This window comes from Sus scrofa, chromosome 6 (genome assembly GCF_054392235.1).
Source record: "Sus scrofa isolate SSC_HxYL_T2T_F1_AM1 chromosome 6, Sscrofa_HxYL_maternal_Yorkshire_Landrace_v2.0, whole genome shotgun sequence".
NCBI lineage: Eukaryota > Metazoa > Chordata > Mammalia > Artiodactyla > Suidae > Sus > Sus scrofa.
Window position 1 is genome coordinate 159,366,832 of NC_139388.1, and position 22,393 is coordinate 159,389,224.

At 45.3% G+C, this 22,393-nt stretch overlaps 1 protein-coding gene across 42 annotated transcripts in view; it reads left to right on the plus strand.

Annotated features, from left to right (window-relative positions):
• Nucleotides 1-22,393, plus strand: part of DAB1 (DAB adaptor protein 1) — a 1,225,890-nt gene that overhangs the window by 784,827 nt on the left and 418,670 nt on the right. For 13 of the 42 annotated variants that reach the window (XM_021093140.2, XM_084957876.1, XM_084957874.1 and 10 more), the window contains exon 1: nt 3,451-3,581. The exons of 20 other annotated variants lie outside the window; for them this stretch is intronic. The gene's annotated coding sequence lies outside the window, so the exon portion shown is untranslated. Of the gene's footprint in view, nt 1-3,070; nt 3,318-3,450; nt 3,582-22,393 lie in introns of those variants that run through there. 9 more of the 42 variants (XM_021093142.2, XM_084957875.1, XM_084957878.1 and 6 more) reach the window with 1 other exon arrangement.

The following is a 22,393-nucleotide window of genomic DNA, read 5'->3' on the forward strand; positions in this document are numbered from 1 at the left end:
AATCAATACTTACATAGGCTCCCCTCTGGGTGTCTTAAGAATCATGCATCTTGGGATGGCTTGTGTAAAGTTCAATAAAATGCTTTTCTGTGGAGTTCCCGTCGTGGCACAGTGGTTAACGAATCCGACTAGGAACCATGAGGTTGCAGGTTCGATCCCTGGCCTTGCTCTGTGGGTTAAGGATCCGGCATTGCCGTGAGCTGTGGCGTAGGTTGCAGATCCCACGTTGCTGTGGCTCTGGCGTAGGCAGGCGGCTATAGCTCCGATGAGACCCCTAGCCTGGGAACTTCCATATGCCACGGGAGTGGCCCAAGAAATGGCAAAAAAAAAAAAAAAAAGACAAAAAAATAAAATGCCTTTCTGCCCATCTGCATGCTATTCATACCTATGTTTTTTATTCAGTGGCCTCAGAGCTCCTCAAAGTCAGGTCTATTTCTGATTTACTGTCATTATTTCCAATGCTTAAAACAATGCCTGATATATAAAATGGACTGCAGGAATGCTTATTAATTTTAAGTGAACTATTTTGGAATGATTCTAGAAAAAGAACCAGTGTTTACTGGGTGACTCAGTGCTAGCCATGTTCAATATATTTTCCCATTTAAGACTTGCATGATGTCATGATGCAGGTATCACTGTTACAGAACTGAGAATTTTGAAGCTCAGAGAGGCAAGGAACTTGTCACAGATGACGCAGGCCTACCAGATTCCAAAATCCATGTTCTGCCTAGTACAGTTGAATAGGAGCACCTCTGGGCTTGTCATGAAGGTTAAATGAGTTAACGTACAGAAAGTACCCAGAAACCTGCCGGAAACATAATAAGCCATCATACATCTTTGCTGGTCTTATTACTTTGCTACTTCTCAGAGCAGATGATAAAGAAAGGTTTGTTGATTTTCTTCTTTATGCCACACATAATACAAATGGTATTCAAAGGGGAAGAAAAGAGAAAAAACCCTAATATTTAAATGAATTGGTTTTGGATGTTTTTAGCATAACTTAAAATGATACTTTAAGATCTGGTTTGATTTAACTTTGCAGACTATTAGGTCCTTGGTGGGCAGCTTGCCTCCAATTAGAATCTGTTATCACTCTTCCTTTTAGCCTGGAGTTGGGAACAGCTGTAGCTTGTTGCCTCTGTCAGATTTAATGGGAATTTGCTGAGTTTCCATGGTGGACCTTGTTAGACACTGCATAGAGATAGAGTTTTACATGCGTGTCTTCCATTTTTATTACTCAGCCACTCAGTGTCTGGCATTTGATACAAAGTCTGTTATCATTACCTCACTTGAAAACAGAACAAGGTAGAAGGGGGGCCGTGAGGGCAACAATTTAAAATGTATGTAAATGGTTTTGATATTCCACAGCTGTCTCAAGCACTATTTCTCTGGTAGAGTCAATGAAAAGTTAGACCTACGTTGAGGTTGCACATTTGTCCCAGCTGTTTGAAGCACCAAAGAGTTTTCTACACTCTCCTCCATTAATTCAATGATGTCTTCTGCGACTTGTCCATGTCCCCTATTTTTTTTTTTTTTTTTTTTTTTGCATTGAGTTCAGATTCCAGGGGTCTGTCTTTACAGAGGAGGAAACTGCAGTGCTTTATTAATCTTATTAGAGTGACCTGGCCAGCCTGAAGTTCTTATGGAATGTATCTTAAGTGTCCTGGAGCAACACTTGCCATTTTCTAAAGCTTTAGGAAAGTTGGCCAGACGTGAGCCGCTTTCTTGGTCCCCACCATTAGCTTGGCTGGTCACATCCTGAAGTAAATACAGAGTCATGTCCACAGGGGTACCTCTTTCCCACCTTGTTGGGAGTTTCCTCCCATCAACTTTTCTCCAGAGATTGCATCCTGCCAATGACCTCACACATTTTTCTTGTCTCCATGTAAATTGCTATCTTTTCAGAAGGTGCATGACAGCCTCCGTTTGCTGGGGCCTCCATTTGTATAGAAGCTGTTATTATGGAATAAGTTTAATGGGTCGTGAATTTTGTGGAGACAGGGAGGGTCTCTCGATGACTTTGTCCCAGCCATGGACCTACTGGCTCCACAAGGAGTGCATTAGGCTAAATATTTTTAGCCCATTGACTCTGGTGGTAATAACCCTAAATGCTTCATTAAATTTTCATGGGTGAGTGATGGAAGCTATGAGGGGAAAAACAAAACAAAACAAAACCCAAATCTGCCACATTAGCTTTCTTATTACCCAGCTGGAGGACAGGAATGTGGCCCCTAAAAAGAATAAAAATAAACTTTTTAAGGAACTGTTGCCTCTCTCTCGTCCTTTCCTTCCTGGAGCCCTGCTACAATACACAGAGCAGGACTTGCCTGGACTTTTTTTATTCCTCCCACACGTGGCATCTGGGGCTCTGGAGATGGGTGTACTGCTACAGACATTCACGGGAGTTGAACCCAGTCTCAGGGCAGAAGAGTATTCAGATTGACACAGCATTTTTCGCGATCTGGCCGGTCTTTGTAAGCTAGGAGCAAAAGTCGGGAGCAACCATTTGCTTCCTGGCTGGGGTCTTCTCCCTCGCTGGTGTCCTAATCAGGGGATTGTTTACAGGCATCCTGAAAACCAGACTTGGGAGGGTGGATGAGATGGGGGAAGCCTTGGGGTTTAACTGGGCCTGCCAGGCCTCAGGGGCCTGAGTCCCTTTGTAGGACTCGCGAAAGCGTGCCAGATACACGCCTCCTCTCTCTCTCTGGCACAACTTTTCTCTGGGAAGCCTCGGTGAAGCCAGGGGCACAGGAGCCGAGTTGGCCGCTGGGAACCAGCGCCCCCTTCTGTTAAGGGGAGTGGGGGCAACAGGCCCGCGCGGGACCTGCCCTAGAATTTTCGCGCACTAGCGCTCTTTATATTTGGCAATATGCGTGTTTAGAGGCTTGGGTAAAAGAGTAAACACTTGGGAAAATTAAGAAGGCCCGGCGGGGGCAGCTGGTGGTGATGGTGGCAAAAACAGTGGATACTCTGAAAAATCCGAGTCTGGTGGCTTTTACCCCATCTCCCCCTCACTCTCTCTCCGCCCACGCAGCCGGGGCGGGGACCCAGGGCTTTGGGCTCCGCTCTCCCCCTTCCACGCCGGGATGAGGAATGAGCACCAGGGCTCTGGAGGCGCGACTGCGAACCGCGGCGCCCCCGCTCGCTCGCTCTTCCTCCTCCTCCTCGTCGCCAGCGCGACTTGGCGAGGCTCTTGGAGCGCGCTGGGGCGGCGCACACAGCGCCTGGGCAGGAGGCGGAGCAGGAGCCGCAAGGCCGGGGCGTCGGGCGAGGGGCGCGCGGCCGGGGGCCAAGCTACGGTGGCAGCCCGGCAGCGGGTAGGTGAGCCGCGCCGCGGGGCGCAGTGCAGGCTTGGGGCTGGCGGGGCGGGGGCGCGGGAGGAGGCGGGTCTGCGTGCGGGCGGTCTCCTCCCCCTGCTCTGACGCGGGGCCCGTGGCTCCCGGGGAGGATGGACCCAGCTCGGCGCTCGCCCGGGCTTCCCCCGGCTGGAGAGCGCGCCTGAGTGCCGCCGCCCGCCGGGCATGGGGAGCCGCTTTCTGGGCGGCTGCGGCTGCAGAGGAGGATGCTCTCGACGAGCCGAGGTGAGGCGCGGCGGGGGGCTTGCGGCCGCTCCGGAGTTCAGCGCCCGCAGGTGCCGGGCGGGGACACGGCGCCGGGGTAGCTCAACCGGAGCCCCCGGCTCGGAGTAGGGTTCCTGGGGCACACCTCTCGGGAGTTTGGCTGGGAGTGCGGCGGGGATGGCGACTGCAGTTTTCTGTCCTTTTCCTCCACTTGTTGGGGGGGAAGGCGACTCTGCTTCTTCCTTCTGGGTCTCCCCGCTCCACTCCCAAGCTCCCCTACTTCTGTCCACGCGCGGTTCTCTTTCCACCTGCTCACCCAGTATACTTGTATTGCTCCGGGACTCCCTGCACCCTTCTCCCTCCTGCGGCCCCGGCTGTATCCACCCACGAGCCTGCCCTCTCTTACTGCAAAACCTACCGGCTACTCCCGAGCCCTCCCAGCCGCTTCCTCAGCAGCACACCCGGGGTCGGGGCCTCTTTCCTACTTGGACAAATCAGGTTTTCACTTCCCTGCTCCTTGGCAGCGCCACGGTTCTGCCACGACCGGTCGAAAAACCGGAACTATCTGCCCTTTTGCAAACAACGTCAGAGCTGGACCCCGCGTCTCCTCGGAACCCATCTCTTCCCCAGTCCTCCAAGGACTCGGTCCATTCTCAGCTGCCGCCCCCTTCATTCTACTCCCCAGCAATGCCCCCCCCCCCGCCCCCGCCCCGAGCGCTCCTTCCCAGCCCTCTGCTCTTGCTTCTGCCTACTCCGGACTCGATGCTCAGCTTTGGCTGCAGAGCTCAGCCCCCTCCCGCCCCCCATTTGGGAAACTTTAAAATCCGCGTGGTTAGGTTCATAAAGGAGCCCTAAAAGGAGGACTCCACCGACGAGAGCGCCTGGAGCCAGGGAGTCAAGGGTGGGAGAGGTTGTGTCGTGGCGTCGGAAAGGCCCTGTTGGCGGAGTGTACTAAGTAAATTTGGAAACCGTGCTTGCTGCGGCCGGGACTCTCTCTTCCACGTTGGCTAGTCCCGCTGAGTATTACTGTGACCCCTGATGGGAGGGCGCATGTTTTCCGTGCACTTTTTAAAGCACCTTTAACAATTTTTATTATTTTTTTATTTGGTGGTACTGCTAGTGTACGGGACGGGGCGGGGGAAGGGGCACGGGGGAGGGTTGCTTGAGGAGGTGGATGCCACTTGGCTCCTGCGTTGTTCCCTCCCGGCCACACCAGACTGTGTATGTTTCACTCCCTGTAAACTACCCTCCACCCCCAACTGCTGCACACAAGTCCTCATTGTTGGGGGTCTGCCTGGGCACTTCCGCCGGGGCTGGGAGAATCTAGAGGAATGGGGTGGGGGGTGGGGAAGCTGGGGGAGCTGGGCTACCGCGGTCGGGCTTTTGCCGGCTGCTGGCGGGCGGAGTGGAGAGCGCCGCGGCGCGGGCGTCGGTGCGCTCCCGCTCGTGTCTTTGAGGGTGGGGTGCGTGCCCGCGTGGGTCGAGTGTCTGTGCTTTTGGATGCCGGCGCACGCCTGGGCTTAGTTCCTTTAGAAAGAGGGGTGAATGGAGAGGTTGCAGAAGCTAGTGCGTCTTCCGCTGCCCGGAGCTGGAAGGGCGAGTCCAAGAGAAGGATGCTACAATGTAGCTCCTAGCGCACAGGCAGGGACCGGAGCAAGGATCCGCCACTGTTGCTTCTCTATTCCTCGTGCGCCCCTCCTGCTGGCCCGTTCAACGCACTTTCAAAATGTTGATGGTTTTGTATAAAGGCCTTGTGGGGGTTCCGCTGACACTTCATCACACTTAACATGTTTTCGAGTAATCATATAAATTAAAGGTGGCTTGCGTTCAGAACCCCCTAATTATCTGGTTCACGTTTGTACATTTATGTGCCAATTATAGGTCTTGGGGAAATCCATAAAATTATAAACCGTCCCCACCCCCTGAATTAGCACCCATTGTTTTAATTATCTCAACAATGAGTGATTCTGGATGGAACCCTGAATTCCACAGGCAAGACAGACGAGGAGGGGAGAGGTTGGATTGAGTAGGAACACTCCACGGCACCCCCCGCCCCCATCTCTTTCACTCCCTGTCGTGACAAGGCTTGGTGACAATTCTGGAATCTGAAAGGGATCAAAGATTTCCTTGATTTCCTACTGAGAAGGGCCACCTCATCAAAGCTATATAAAAGTCAACTTCTAAGAAATCAGAAATTGTCTGCTGATGTCCTTGATTGAAACCCCAGCATTCAAATGGAGTATTGAAGAACTCCAAGAAACGGCTTTTGAAGCGCTATTGTTCTTTTCCATACACAGAGGCCCTCTTAAAGGTTTAGGAAGTTCAAAAATGCAGTGATTTGAAAGACTGACATTGTAACTATTTGGCAGCGCTGGGAGGGTTGGAGGGGATGAGAGAAGAGGTCAAGGTGGGGAGCAGGACGCGTTGTTGCTATCTTCTTGGGAAGTGCCGCTATCAAGTGGGAATTCAGTTCTACACATCAAGTTGGCAATTAAATCTCTTCCCAAAGCATATTTCGAAGATGATTTTTAGTGGGCTTTTTTTTTTTCCTCTTTTTTTCTTTTGGATGTTAGTTTGCTTTAAGGTTTGAATAGGCTTATCTGAAACATTTAATCATGTTCATTGTATTCAACAATAAAATCTGAATAAAAATTCCTTATTGTTGATGAAGCTCATCTCACAAGCTGTTTCACAGTATGTTTCATTTGCAAGACAGACCATTGTGTGAGGCAGCCAGGAAGAGATAGTGTCACTTATTGTTCATTTTCACCCAAAGCCAAAGAGGACTAGGCTATTCCTGCTCCCCTCTGCCCTCCAGAGTAGTTTGTGTTCAATGGATGGGTGTTTGGCTTGGTACCTGATAGTACCCATCTTAAAAATTGCATTTGGTGGATTTGGGATGTCTGGAGCCACCCTGCAGGCAGAGGAAGTATCTCATCAGGGCAGCATTTCATTTTGATAATTCACTCAAGTCAAATATTTTGTTTTTGCTGGGGTTCAATCCTCCTCTCAAGCTAATAAAGCTAACAAAGCAAGAAAATCACAGTTTGTCTTTTAGATGGTGCTTTAAAAACTCCATAAATGGAAGGCTGTTGTCAGGAACTTTTAAGTGTTACTCAGGGCTAATAACTATAACGAAAAAAAATGTTCACTGGTTAAGTGATGAAAGATAAGTCACTTGATCTCTCAGAACCTGTTTCATCATTTGCAAATGTTATCTTTGTGGGGCTTTGAGCGATTTTATGGGGAAAACTATCTCATTGGGGCGCTCTGGCACACAGGATTTCAAGAGAATGGTAACTTTTGGTAAGGGAACGTGGAATTCTGCTAAGGAGAGCGAGTGGTGTTTGGAATTGGAAGGGCTGGTACTGGATTGGCGAATCGCCTCTCTTATAATAAAAGTAGGAATAATTAACCTTTGTGCAGCACTTATTAAGAAGCAGATACCCTTTTAAGCACTGCACCGGCATTAATTTATTTAATCTTTCTATAACCCTAGGAAGTGGATACTTGCATTTTTATTCTCGATTGGTAAGAAAAGTGGGGCACAGAGAGGGTAGATTACTGCCCCAAGGTCACACAGCAACTAATAAAATTTAAATCCAAGCATCCAGTCCTAACAACTGTGGTCTCTTACCTCTGAGTGGGAAGGTGATCGCAGCTGTCTCCCAGGGTGGTTGTCACATTTAATGGGGAACAATGCAGTAGTTAGACTTGCAGTAGGAGCAGACCACAGGTTGTCTCCAATTTCAGGAGCTGACAATGTGAAATAGATGTTGTTCTGTTGCCAACAGGGCATTAGTCTGATGGAGGACATTTGGAACACTTGTGGTGTTGTGACAGGTGTTGGTGCACATCTCACTACTGTGTGAACATGTTCAGTGACTGAGTTTGCAGAGATCGTATTATTCCTCTTGGTTACCAACGGAGGCAATCACAGATTCTCCCGATTAAAAGGTGGTAGAACAGGTGTTTGAGGAGGTCCCATTGTGGTTCAGCCAGTTAAAGATCCGACATAGTCTCTGTGAGGATGTGGGTTCAATCCCTGGCCTCCCCTAGCGGGTTAGGGATCCCCAGTTGCTGCAAGCCATGGCAGAGATTGCAGATGTGGTTTGGCTCCGCTATTGCCATGGCTTGTGGCAGGGGCCTCAGCTGTAGCTCTGACTTGACGCCTAGTCCAGAAGCTTCCATATGCCACAGGTGCAGCCCTAAGAAGAAAACAACAACAAGAACAGGTGTCTAGAAGTCTGTACTTGGGTGCTAGGCTGCCCGGGTTCAGATCACAGTTCCCCCAGCTCTGCCTGCTGTGTGGCCTTGACCAGCTTATCTAACTTCTCTGTGCTTCAGTTTTCTACATAATAAAGTAATGGTGCTGGCCCCCTAAGATTGTTGTGAGGATTATAGGAATTGAACACAGAGTGTTTAGAACAGTTCCAAGCATGTAATATTATTTAACTACTAACATCTTTCAAAGGAAATGAAAATCCTTTCCCTTGATAATGGAAAATTTTCTCTTTGTCACTGATATCCTAAGGTTTAAATATCCTAAAATACCTGGCCAATAGTTTGTTTTGTTTCTTTTCTTGCTAACCAGGAGGTCGAGAGAGAGATAGTGAAGGATTTCAGGTAAAGGTTTTCTTTTATTTAGCTCATCAGAAATATTGCCTTGAACATTTCCCCTCTTTGTGAAGGGAATGGTGAAGTGCACACATAGTGCTAAAACCTCCATGTCATTGTACTTTTCAGCAGTTGTTTTCAGGGAAATAAAACGACTCTTAGTTTGACTGAACTCTAGAGGAGTCACCTCTTCCAATTTACAGATTGCAAAGCAGCTGAGGCTTAGGGTGATGCATAGCTACACCTGAGAGGCACCGTCAGAGTTGAGAATTCTTTGTCCTGCGCTCCTTTTTCTAGACCAGACTGTCTCTTATGTCAGGAGAGAGTGGTGGCCTGAAATATGAATAGACCTGGAGCAGGAAGGGATTGTGGGGGCTGGGGAGGGTATGACCAGGCTCAGAACAGAAGCCAGCCACATGTTCGGTACTGAAAAAAAGAATGTCCACAAGGAAAAGACAGCCCCTCCTCTAGGGTTATATCCATGCAAACTAGCACTGAACTCAGTCTTTGAAATGTATATCAGGATATGAACTTGTGTACGAAAAAGAAAAAGGACACGAAGTCAATGAATCACTTAAACACTTCCCTTAGGCTGTAGAGCAAATGATCAGGGTTCTTTTTCTCTGAGATGTTCTTCGTATTTTTCTTCCATTGAATCCTCAGATATGGGAAGGTTTTGGTTCGGGAATCATAAAACTCCTCTGGCTTCTATTTCATGAAATATGCAGCATATTCTATTGGAAAGAAATTGCCAGCTTGCTTTTATTATTATTATTTTATTTTAACCTGACACATAACCAATCTGCAGTGCCAGTGGGGGATTCTCATAAAGAGAAAAGGAAACAGAAATAAAATTCTACTGAATAGGAAAACTCACAGCTAAAGTGATGAAAAGGTTGTGGTAGCAAAGTTGGGCTGTTTGGCTTAGGGGATGAAATTGGAGGAGGCCCTCTTGGACAGGTGCCAAGGTCAGAGTGAACACAGATCAGAGGTATTGCCCACCGACACTGAGTCTCGGAAAAGTACCAATCCTGTGTATCAGCTCTGAGCTCCATACCAATTTCTAACTCTCTGTTTCTCAGCTGGACCTGTCCATGCACTCTTTCATCAGTTAAGCATCTCCTCTTCTTTTGTCTCTCCTTGTGTTTATCCCAGTCTTTGTCTCTTTTTCATTCTTTCTGTTTTTTCCTGATCTTGTTAGTGTTATAATCCACAGTAATGACAACGAAAAGTATGAATATGCATGAGGAGTGTCTGAGAGATTGAAGCCATTCAGGTCCTGGATATAGACATCACTCCTGTGGCCATTCAACACCTCTTCCCAGCAGCTACTTGGTACTTGGCTCTGGTCCTGTGCCAGGCACTGTGGACAGTTCCAAGATGCAAAGGTACAGTTCCTACCATCTGGGCACCTGGCCTCATGCATAAAAAGAAGCTGCTGTGGCATGAGATGAGGGGCAGAGGCTATGTGTACAGCAGCACTGGAAGCTTCCAGAGGAGGGGTTACTTCTACCCAGAGAAAGGAAAGGGTGGCAGAGGCTTCACAGAAAAGATTTCATTTTATCCAGAAGCTGAAGGTTGATCAGGCGTTTCTGAGGGTTTGAAGGCATTCCGGAGTGAAAGAACTTACAAGGACAGACACAGGCGGGCAGAAAGCTTCATCACTTCTTCATGCCGAGGATGGCTCTAATGTGGCATGAGTGGCTGAAATGGATTATTTTATAGAGCATTTTCCATACTCTGTTCTAGGGAACAGTGGTGTCCTCAGGATGGTTAGGAGTCTTTCAAAAGAAAGAATGTTCAGCGGGAAAAATGTCCCATGCTCAAAAATATTTTGAGAAGCCCTGCATTATGTATCCTACTCTTAGTAAGAGGTAGTATTTACTGACCTGTTGAAGCTTCAGAGATTTCCTACAGCAAAGAAACCCATGTACCTCCTTAAGAATTTCACAGACTGATTTGCTGTAGACTCTTTGATTTCAAGGAGCCCCTCTCAGTTTCTCATGAGATTGGAGAAAAGGTTTGTAGGTAAGCACGTAAGATTTTTTTTTTTTTCTTTATGGGGTCTGACGTGCAGCATATGGAAGTTCCCAAGCTAGGGGTTGAATCAGAGCTACAAATGCAGGCCTGTGCCACAACCACAACAATGCCAGATCTGAGCTGTGTCTGCAGCCTACACCACAGCTCTCAGCAATGCTGGATCCTTAACCCACTGAGCGAGGTCAGGGATCGAACCCTCATCCTCATGGATAGCAATCGGGTATGTTAATTGCTGAGCCATGATGGGAACTCCCAGCACATAGGATTTTTAAGCAGAACAGTTAGTTTGATTGAGAAATAATATGTTTGATTTGAAGTGTCATAGAGTGTATTTAAGACATATAAAAATGTGTAAATAATAATGCAGTAGAAAATTCTGTCCCTACTACCCAGCCTAAGAAAGCAAGCCATGCAAGTGTAGTTGAAGCCTTCAGTAACCTCTCCCTGATCATCCTTCCTTTCCTGCAGAGATAACTACTGGTCCATATTTGGTGTTTATCATTCCATATAATTCTTTTGAATATGCTTCTCAGAACAACAAAAAAAAATTCCATTGACTTTCTCATGCAATTTGAAGCTTAGTTGCTACAGAGATAGTAAGAAAGAAATGGTAGTTTGTCTAATAAATGTCCAAGAAGGGACATTTATGAGCTCTTAGGGGGAGGAAATATGGCTTCTCCTTTTAACAGCAGTGCCTGGAAAGTAGTAGATGCCCAGTAAGTTTCTGCTGGATTGAATTGAATTAAATGTGTGCACATTTGTTCATGGGATTCATTAAGCTTATGTGGATGAAAAAAATGGGGTAAATTGTCCTCCATTGACAGTAGTGAAATGCTTTGTGATCAGCGATCTTGGAAACACATTTTTGGCATCAGTCCTTTGTTTTGTAATCTGGATTTGGAAATGAATAGTAACAATCAGCTATAGAAAGTCATCTCTGTGTTCTTGACATCTTTTGGAATCATTAACCATAAGAACTTATTCACATCTGTCCTGTGAAAATAGCTGACTCAGTGGAACTCTCCACTTTCATTACAGGAAACATGATAACTAGAAATACTTTTAATCAAAAGGAAATTTATAGATGATCGCTAATTGGTTACTCAGTATCTGGACACTAGAAGTTTTAAGAGTGCCCCCCCAGAAATAACTTGTTTTCAATAACAAAGTTTTCTGATTAGGCACCATCATGCCACCACAAGCTCTCTCTTGATATAACATGAGGGACATCCTCTTGGAAAAGCTCACGTCATTGAAAATATATGTCATATTTGGGTGACAGTTTCCTTTTTTATGATCCTAGCCTGTATTCATACATTACCGTACACATGTTAACATGTAGAGTGAATGTTAGCGTATTGCCAAGGGATGCCTGGTGAAAAGAATGCGGGGGGTGGGAGGCGGAGAAGGGGGGAGACTTAGAGGCTCCCTGGCAGGCTTTTTGCACTAAATCTTAGTTATATGGAAGAGAGTGGATTAGCTTTTCCCATAGGGTTCAATGTTGATTATAGCCAAGAATCCACCCTTAGGATTTTCTGTCTTTAATGCGGCTGGTGCAGAGTTTTCCTCAGCGATTTGGGCGTAGTAGTAAAATCCCACAGGCAGCAGGATGACAGTCAACTTGGGTCATGAACAATCACAAAAATACAGACCCTGCCAGAGAGTGAGGGAGAGAAGACCCGCATTGCTATTCGCTCGCGATCACTGGGCGATGCCAGGCATTACGACCGTGGCATGTGGAGGTCCTTGTCTTCAATCCCAGGACAGGTTATTTTGAGGGGTATTACATGCATGCTCATAAAAGTTCTAAATATAAAATACAACCATTCAGACATACCCAAGTCAGACCAGAAGCGCTGGCAGTCCACTGTGGATGAAGTCAGAGATGAGCCAGCCATATGCTAAATCTGAGCTACGGCATGGATTGTTAGAACACAGTTCAATGAATGCAAAAAAGGTCACTGTAATTTATTCCCGTGGGAAGCTGAAGAGATTTATAGGCCACATAGAAGCTGGATTCTTGCCAACCTTCTGCTATCTAACTTCTTAATTTTAATGGAGTTGAATTTATCAATCTTTTCTTTTATGGTTAGTACTTTTTATGTCTAAGAAAGCCTTTTTTAAAAAAACTCTGATGTTATAAAGATATTCTCCTTTATTATCTTCTAAAAGCTTTATTGTTTTGCCTTTCAGATTTAGGTTCTCCAGTCTGTGTGTGTGTGTGTGTGTGTGTGTGTGTGTGTGTGTGTGTGTGTGTGTGGTGTGAGGTAGGGATTTTTTTTTTTCATAAAGTTTTAATGAAATATAGTTGATTTACAAGGTTGCAATCATTCCTGCTGTACAACAAAGTGATTTGATTCATTTATTTGTATACACACATCCATTCTCTTTCAGATTCTTTTCCCACATCGATTAGCACAGAATATTGGGTACACAGCAGGTCTGTGCTACACAGCAGGTCCCTATTGACCAAAGCATTCCATTACACCTCAGTGTGCATGTACCAAACCCAAACCCAGAGTCCATCCCTCCCCTTGATCTGTCCTCTTTGGTAACCAAAAGTTTGTTTTCAAAGTCTGAGTCTGTTTTGGTTCTGCAAGTAAGTTCATTTGTATCCTGTTTTTCAGATTCCGCAAGTAAGTGATAGCCTATGATGTTGGTCTTTGACTGTCTAACTTCACTTAGTATGATAATCTCTAGGTCTGTCTATTGAGATAGGAATTCATTGTGTTTATTCTCATCTGAATGGGAAAAAAAATCATCCTGGCTTTTAGAATTAGTTTCTAGGCATGTATTTGGTCTACTCTTTTGCCCAAACCACACTTTCTTTATTATTATAGCTATAATATTATTATTATTATTATTATAGCTTATAATAAGCCTTGGTATTTGACAGGACAAATCCCCCACAGAGCCCTTCTTCAAAAATAACGGCCTTTCTTGGCCTTTGTTTTCTACGCACGTTTTATAATTCTCTTTTAAACTTATACTAAAATACTTCTTGAGATTTGATTGGAGCTATTACTTGAATTTATAGATTAATTCAGGGAAATGACATCACTGTGATATTAAGGCTTTCTTCCCATAAACATACTTTTCATCCACTTATTTAGTTCTTATTTAATGTTTTTCAATATATAAGTTTCTCCTTAAAGGCCTGCACCCTTTTGATAGATTTATTTACAGGTGCTTTGTATTATACTACATTTTACTGTATTTTCTATATTTTCTAGTTACATAGCCACCAGGGAACTCCTCCACCTGTATTTCTTATTCTGGATGGTGGGGGCTAGAAGGGGAGGGAAAAAAACTGGTGGTTATGGAGTGCTTACTAACTAAACACAAGGATCTTTACTACATACTCTAGTTCGATAGCAGAACAGCCTCAAGGGAAGGGCTCTGGGTGCTTAGCACTGCCCTCGGCTGGGTCACTGCTGGTTTCCTTCGTCCCACTGGGTCAGTGGGTTTTGGGAATGAGGATTGCGGCTGCCACTCACCTGGTTCAGGTGGCAGAGGCCTTTAAAAGACACCTCTGGTTTTCCCCTGGAGAGTGAGGGGCTGCACCAAGGATGGAGGGACCCCTGTCTCATGTGGTAACAGGATCTGGGGCCCCAGAGGCAGAGTCTGGCTCCTGTCACACTGGTCTGGCAATTCAGGCAGGCCAGAGTCCTGGAGCTGCCCGAGGGGCACAGTTTGCCGGTAGCTACAGTCTAGTTTGACTTTTCAGGCAGATCACAGGTCAGTGAATATTATTCCCACTTTCCAATGAGGAGCCTGAGGTCTAGGGAAATAAAAAGATGTGTGTAAGCCATGTAGCTGAGCTGGAATGAAGACCCGGGTCTCATGGCACCCCTGGATCAAGGCTCTTTCATTTCACCACGTTGTCTAAAGATCCCCAAGTATCTGCAGATGATGATATAGTGAAATATCGATGCATGTTTCAACACGATTATGCATGGAAATTGTGCCTTATATCTGGTAAAAGAGGGCTAATGGGAGAGCTGTCAGACTACAGCCCATGTGGAGGTTGGTACCTGGCAATTATTCTCCTCTGTCACTGTTTATCTCCTTCTCCCCCTCTCTGTGGACTTCCTTATGCCGTTAATTTTTTTTTTTTTTGTCTTTTTTTTTGCTATTTCTTGGGCTGCTTCTGCGGCATATGGAGGTTCCCAGGCTCGGGGTCTAATTGGAGCTGTAGCTGCCGGCCTACGCCAGAGCCACATCTGCGACCTACACTACAGCTCACAACAACACCGGATCCTTAACCCACTGAGCAAGGGCAGGGATCAAACCCGCAACCTCATGGTTCCTAGTTGGATTCGTTAACCACTGCACCACGATGGGAACTCCAATTATTCTAATTTTTTTAAGGGCCACACCTGTAGCATATGGAAGTTCTCAGGCCAGGGATCCAATCTGAGCTGCACTTGCGACTTACATGACAGCTGGAACAACACCAGATCCTTTAACTCACTGTGCTGGGTTGGGGATTAGTCTGTGCTTATGCAGAGAACCAAGCCACTGTCATCAGATTCTTAACCCACTGTGCCACAGCGGGAACTCTATCCTTAAGCTATTAATTCTTTCATAAGTCTACTTCTACTCCTTTCTCTCCATTCAAATAAAACTTGTATTTTAGGGCCTAAGGCAGATAACCATTTCTCTCTGAAAGATACCCCTAAGATATCAGTGTTCATAAAATTTCAAATTCTTCTCCTCCCCATTGCCAGGTACTGTTCCTCTTTCCCTCTTCTCTCACATTCTATCATCAGCACATATTTCATAGAATTTTCAGGGATGAAGATCATATATACCACTCTAGGTTAGGGTGACATAAGAAAGGATGTCTCAGAAAGATTAAAGCACCAAAAATCTGACCACTTGGTTCACGTGATAATAAATTTTCTCTCTGCTATGTATGTGGGGTCCTAGGAGTGAGGTCAGGTGTCATACCGTATACATTTGCTCCAAATGTGCCAGTGGAGAGGGAAGTCTTGACTTGTTTGATGAGTCTTAGGTCAATGTGGCTGGGAGGAAGGGGGAGGGTATTGGAATAACAGCCCTCTTTAAAAATATGAAGGTCAGGAGTTCCCTTGTGGCTCAGCAGGTTACAGACCTGACTAGTGTCCATGAGGATGCAAGTTCCATCCCTGGCCTCGCTCAGTGGGTTAAGGATCTGGTGTAGCTGTGAGCTGTGGTGTAAGGTTGCAGATGTAGCCCGGATCTGCTGTGGCTGTGGCATAAGCCAGCACTGCAGCTCCGATTCGACCCCTAGCCTGTGAACTTCCACATGCTGCAGGTGCAGCCCTAATGTAATGTCATACACCCTAGACTCTAACTTTCATGCTTGCTTTCGCCTGTCTTTTCTGGGCAGGTGTATCGTTTTCAGGCTTCCTGAGCCCCAGACTCTACTAAGCGCCACAATTCATTACATCGATGTTCTGCCCCTTGTCTGTTGGTTGATCTGAAGTCCTCTACAGTTGAGAGTTTCTCAAGGGCACTGCTAACTGAGTCTCCTGCCCTATATGCGTGGTGCATTGAGGAAGTGCACTATTATGAGTCTGTGAAGACAAAATGGGGCTTTCTTTCTGTTGTAATTTTGAAATTTTCTAATGGACTCCTTTTGTTTCAAAACTGCACCTTGTCCTGTCTTTTCCTGTCTTCCTTCTTCCTCTTCCTTTCCTTCCTTATTTTTTCTCCTTCCATTTTTATCAGACCAAAGGGGTTGCATGAAATCAACAACAGCAAAGACTTCTCAACCTCCTAGTCTGTACTGTGATTTTACAGTTCCCGGAATGGGCTGTATTCCCTCTCTTTCTCAGATGCATCATTTCAATGGAGGAGGCAGTATTTGGGGAGTGGATTTAGAAGTTCCTTGTCAAATCCCAAAGTAGCATAAGTGTTTTACATGGATGATTGGCCATGTCATGGCTTTTCTTCAGCCAGTTTAAAACTACAGCCTCAAGTCCATGAGTTTATTTTCTGTGGGAAGGTTCATTTGTGCCATATAATAGATTCCAGATATAAATGATGTCATATGGTATTTGTCTTTCTCTTTCTCACTTCACTTAGTATGAGAGTCTCCAGTTCCATCCACGTTGCTGCAAATGGCATTATTTTGTTCTTTTTTATGGCTGAGTAGTATTCCATTGTGTATATATACCACATCTTCTTAATCCATTCATCTGCCAATGGATGTTTAGGTTGTTTCCATGTCTTAACTATTGTGAATAGTGCTTCAGTGAATGCACGGGTGGATGTATCTTTTTCAAGGAAAGTTTTGTCCAGATATATACTCAAGAGTGGGATTTCTGGAGACCAAAACTGTGCCAACCATTATGTGTCAGGGGTGAGGAGCACCTCTCAGTGCTATCCCCGAACACAGACAAAACAGCATCAGCCACACCCCCAGGACTTGCAAGCAGAATTTAATAATTTTAATGATATGCACAGTACCAGTGAGAATCTCGTCCAGAGACACACATGCCAGGTACCTTAGTTGGAAGAACTGAGTATAGGGAAGTGGTAACAACGGTGCCGGAAGAGCTGAAAGTGTGACACAAGGATAAGAGGTGGAGACTGACTGCGGCAGGAAGCCCACCTGTTTCTAGGTCTCAATCTGTAGGCACCAAGGGAGGTGGTAGTGTTATCAGAGCCCAGGAGGTGCGGCCACTGGAAACATAGCTGAGGCTACATGATGGGAGTGGGGACCACAGGGCTGGGCGGGCACCATGAAGGAGATTTGACCACTGCTGAGGATGCCACCCTTGATGCAGAAAGAGAGAGACCCTTACTCCTCTTCCTCCTCCTGCCTGTCTCCTACCATCTCTCCCATGTAGTGAGCTTCACTGGACAGTAGTTGGCCACACCTTGGAAGATGTTGGGACCTGCTTGCCATCACACTCAACAGGGCGGGGGGCGGGGGTGGGGGGGACGGCCAGGAGCGGATCTGGGAGAAACAGGCAAGGGACTAGTACAAACGCTAGGTATATACATTTCTCACAGAAGTGTTTACTAATATTGCAGAGATGCAGGAAAACAGCGTTCCCCCTCTTCCCTCTCCTCCCACCCCCAGTCCATCCATCCAACCTCCCTTGCAGAAAATTGAGAGCGATACAGTTGTCAGCTGTATTCTGTCTTTGCAGGGTGAGATATGTGAGTGTTGGGTGTCCTGGTGAGTGAGACAGCGAAGAAGGACCACACTGTCCTTTTCCTGTAATTTCCAAATCATAAGGCTCTGCAGACTCATTTAGTGGCCCAGCCTGACTTGATCTGAAGTGACCTGAGCTCCTTATGATCTTTAGTGATCCTTCTGAGTGTGAACAGTCCTACAGTGGCTCTAGAAGCATGAATGAATTTGATCACAGGGTGCCACCCCAAACCCAGCTAGGGATGTTACAAATAGAAGGTAAGTGCATGCATAGTAAAGGCTGGCTTTCTCAAATGCCACTTAAAATCTGCGTTCTGAACATTGAAGACTCATGGTATTCGGATAAGAGATTGCGAACCCTGTACTTCACCGTGACAGTGGGGTCACCAAGGGGTGAATAGTGGGGCTGGAACTGTTTAGTGCCCCTTTGCCGTGAATGAATATTATGTGAATAAATTTAGTAAATGAATTTTGGGTCTAATGCTTGTGAAGAAAGGCAGCAAGTGAAATATATAGGTAAGTCTACACACGTGCACGCTGCGCACACAAACACACACTCACAATTGAGATATTCTCTTCCACCTTTAGAATAGTCCTGTCGAATAGACAGGAAGGGCAGTACCACTGCTCTTTGGTCAGACCAAGGGGTCTCGGGCCATGGTTAGCTCTGTGCCCATGGCCAAGGCCTTTAACTCTCTGAGCTGCGATGGGTTGTTTTGTAAATAAAAGAAGCGACACCTACAACACAATTAGAACTGTGCCTGCTGCCTGTCCATGTGCCACAAGTTCGTTTCCCTCACCCCTCCCCCTTCCGACAGGTAAAAGTGATGGCACGGCCACACAGTCATCCCCTTTGCAAGGGACATGCTTCAGTATAACGAAGAGTTCAGCAATTGAATGATAATAGACCTTCTCTCTCCTAGCCTTTTTTTTTTTTTTTTTTTTTTAATCCTTCATTAAGAGGAGGGGCTTGATGTAATGCCCCTCTCAGAAATCAGTCATGGTTTGCGGTGACTTTGGTGGCCCCTGCTATTGTCCTCACAGGTCAGGATGCAGTTTGAGACTTTGTTTCTTCCAAATCTGACTGGAGGGAAAACCACTGCCACCACCACCAGCAGCACCACCACAAACACAATTTGCTGCAGCAAGCGACGTTGTTTCTTGTCAGCACCCAGGGGACTTTGTTTACCATAATTCACTTTAGATGGGCATAATAAAATATTTTCTTGAGTATTTTGTAAGATTAATAAAGCAGCATTCCTAGGGAAAGTTTATTAATCCATAACTTACAGAAAACTCCAGAGGAAGAAGATATGAGCTATGTTCTCTAGGTGCAGACGTCAGGCGTGCCACTCGTAGAGTTGAATTATGCATGCATTATTCAGCTATAGCTACTTTCTAGGTGCATTACAGGTGGCTGATGTGATGGTGACTTTGTCTTGGATGTGGTCGAAACAAGCAGTTGTCTCTCTGTCTTTTTAGATTGGGAGGGTGTGAAAGGGAAGGTGGCAAGGTGTAGAATAATCACAGCCCTTGTGATGTCATCCTTTCCATCCCCTCGGCTGACATGTCAGCCAGGTTAGTTAGACACCAAAGCGTGCTTTTGAACCTTGGCTCTTTTGCTGTGCAGGCACTGGGTGTCTGCTGTCTGTCAGATGGAGATGGTGGTGCTGGTGGCAGTGATGATAGTTAGGATGAGGCGGATGGAGGAGGAGGGTGACGGCTACTTCTGTGTCCTTGACACAGAGTTATGATTTATGGGAGGGACTTGGTACGCTGTTCCTTCATCCATTCACTCAACATTTTTGGGCCTGGACACGGTACTGGCACAATGACGGGCTCCAATTTTTTTTTTTTTTTTCTTTTTGGCAATAAAAAAAGACACAGATTTCTACCTCAAGATCCAGGGTTAGTCCAGGAAGCACAAATAAACAGACACTAATATGGTCAGGTATGGCCCCGAAAAGCATTAGTTGCAGTGAAAAATAAGACGGAAGGATGGATGTTGCCAGGTTAGGAAAGCTAAACATTCAGAAGGTGATGTGGAATTTGCTGATGATCTTTGGTGCAATAAATGTGTTCTGGGTACCCTGCTGGATTTACAGGGTGAGCGTGACAGAAACTCTAGTTGCCCGTGTAGTGTGTACAGTCTCCTGTGGAAATGCAGTCAACAAAGGCAGAAGGAGACATGCTCTAGTTTGGGGGACCATGATAAAGGCAGGAATGGGGACGTCCATGTATGAAGAGCCCTACGTAAGTTGGTTCTTTTTTTTTTTTTTCTTCTTTTTCCTGATTTTGGTCATCCCATAGCATATGGAGTTCCCAGGCCAGGGATCAGAGCAGAGCTACAGTTGTAAGTTACGCTGCCCATGTGGCAACGCTGGATCGGATCCTTTAACCCACTCTGCCAGGCAGGGAATCGAACCTGCGTCCTGGTGCAGCAGACATGCCTCTGATCCCATTGTGCCACAGCAGGCTTTCTCACTTAAGTTGGTTCTAATAGATGCCAGGGGTGATGGGGTGGCAGGAGCCAGGGAAGATGAGTCTGGGCAAGTAAACGGGGCCAGTTCCGGGAGCATCTTTTTCCTCAGATGTTGGCCAGGAGGTTGTGTTAGACAGTGGCCAAAAAGCCTTTATTTGGGGCAGCCTTCTCTGCAGTTCCTTCACATCTTCTATTGCTTGGGTTCAAAGAGCAGTCTATGGAGAAGTATGGTTATATTTATCTAGGTGAAGTGAGGACTGTGCATCAGGTGTAGCATAGGTAAATGGTCTTTCAGGTGTCTCTTATGAGAACTGCAAGCCCAGGAGCCTACAAGGCCCATGCACTTGTCATCAGTGGGTGGAACAGTCTGGAATTAGGATAGGGGCACACTGTGTAAGCCATTCAGCGTCAGCTGATGGTTGCAGTAAGAGAATGCTAGACTAGGTCTTCAGTTTTTCCAAGATAGAAATCTTAGTTTTGTGTTTTTAAGATGTGAAATCTCTCTGTTAAAAATCTGGGGAGTTCCTGTCGTGGCACAGTGGTTAACGAATCCGACTAGGAACCATGAGGTTGTGGGTTCGATCCCTGCCCTTGCTCAGTGGGTTAACGATCTGGCGTTGCTGTGAGCTGTGGTGTAGGTTGCAGATGCGGCTCGGATCCCGCGTTGCTGTGGCTCTGGCGTAGGCTGGCGGCTACAGCTCCGATTAGACCCCTAGGCTGCGAACCTCCATATGCCGCAGGAGCGGCCCAAGACATGGCAAAAAGACAAAAAAAAAAAAAAAAAAAGACCAAAAAAAAAAAAATCTGCCACTAAATCACTCAAAGAAGACAACAAATGTATACATGTATGTGTAACTGGGTCACTATGCTGTACAGTAGAAAAAAAATAATGTATTGGGGAAAAAACAACAAACAAAAAATATTTGTAGATGAGGTATAACTGGCCTGTAGCTTTTAGCTCATAAACTACCTACCCATCAGTGAATTTTGGCTTATTCTTTTTTTTTAATTAAAAATAAATTTTTAATACAATTTTTAAAGGTTGCTTTTCATTTATAGTTAATAGGAAATATCTACTGTATCACCCATATTGTACAATACATCCTTGAGCCTGTCATTGAGCCAGTAGTTTTTTTTTCCTCATTTATTGTAAACCAGCTATATTGGAAAATATAAAAATCATTATAAATGAGAATTTTGGCTTATTCTTTATAATTAGTGTGTTATGACTACATAAGTCTCCCTCAAGTGCAAGTTAGGTCAATATACCATGGGGTAAATTGGGCCATTTTGGGTAAAGGAAAGTTTCTGCAAGACAGTTGAATGGTGAAAATTGTTTCTCACTTGTTTCTGTGTGTTCCTGCAGTCACCTTGCTTACTGTTCTTGGCCAGATGCTTCTGATACTTGGGACAGCTTCAGTCCAACCAGTGTCTGAGGCAATTCTGGTGTGTACTTAGCTGTTTGCTGGACAGCCCTGAGGTTTTGTCTGTTTGTGTCTGAGTCTACAGCTGCCTTAATTAAGCTTGTTATGTGCTGCTACTGAGGCAAATCCCTGCAGTGAGTCAAATGAGTAGTTTTAGGGTCTGAAAATGACAGCGTTCTGTGGCTTTCTCATTTAGGGTTGAGCCTCCCAGCCACTAAAATATGCACATTTCCAACCAGAGTGAGAACATGAGCAACTTAGTAGTTACTGTGGAATTGAGCGAATGTCATAAATATTTATTTATCTTCTTCATAGCTGGCATAAAAATGTTAGGATATAAAAAAAGTTGTTCACTATAAAAACAACAGAAAATTCATTGGCTATACATCTCCTGAATGCATGTGTCTCTTTGGGTTTTCATTAGCGTCTAGCAATATACTTTGAGAAATTAGATTTGAACACAAGCTTCAGCAGAAGACGAGAGCCCCTGGTGTTCATAATTAACCTGTTTTTAGCAAGGATCCATTGCATACTGTAGTCTTCTTTTAACCATGTAGTGGCTGTGGTCAAGTTTGATGAATGGTTCTTTCTGAATTTTTTCTTAGAGAAGCGATCCCTGTTTATTGAATTTGGAAAACAAAAAAGTATAGAAGAAAAAAAAAAAACACACACCTATAATATTTCTTCCCAAAGGCAATCACTGTTAATGTTTTGATTTGTAGAAATCAAGAGGTTGCAGTTTGAGGTCAGCTGGACATGGATTTTCATCCAGGTTCTTCTGTTTATTTAATCTTGATACCTCTTTTTTTCTGATTTATGAAACAGAACTCCAAATAACATCTATTTTATCTGATCCATTGATTATTAAACAAGGCGATACGTATCAAGCCTTTAGCACATTACTTGGCACATAGGAAACATTTACCAAGTGAGCTATTGTGATTATATTTTTTATTCTTTTTGCTATAAACATTTTACCTTACAGAGTTTTCAAAAATAGTTTTCAAATCACTGTATTTTTTCTTGTGTAAAAATGAAACAACCGATGTTCCCATATCTCTTAAAAAATACTCTCTAAATGTCCTTTTGTTTCCCACAGTGGTAAACAATAGGTTCCACG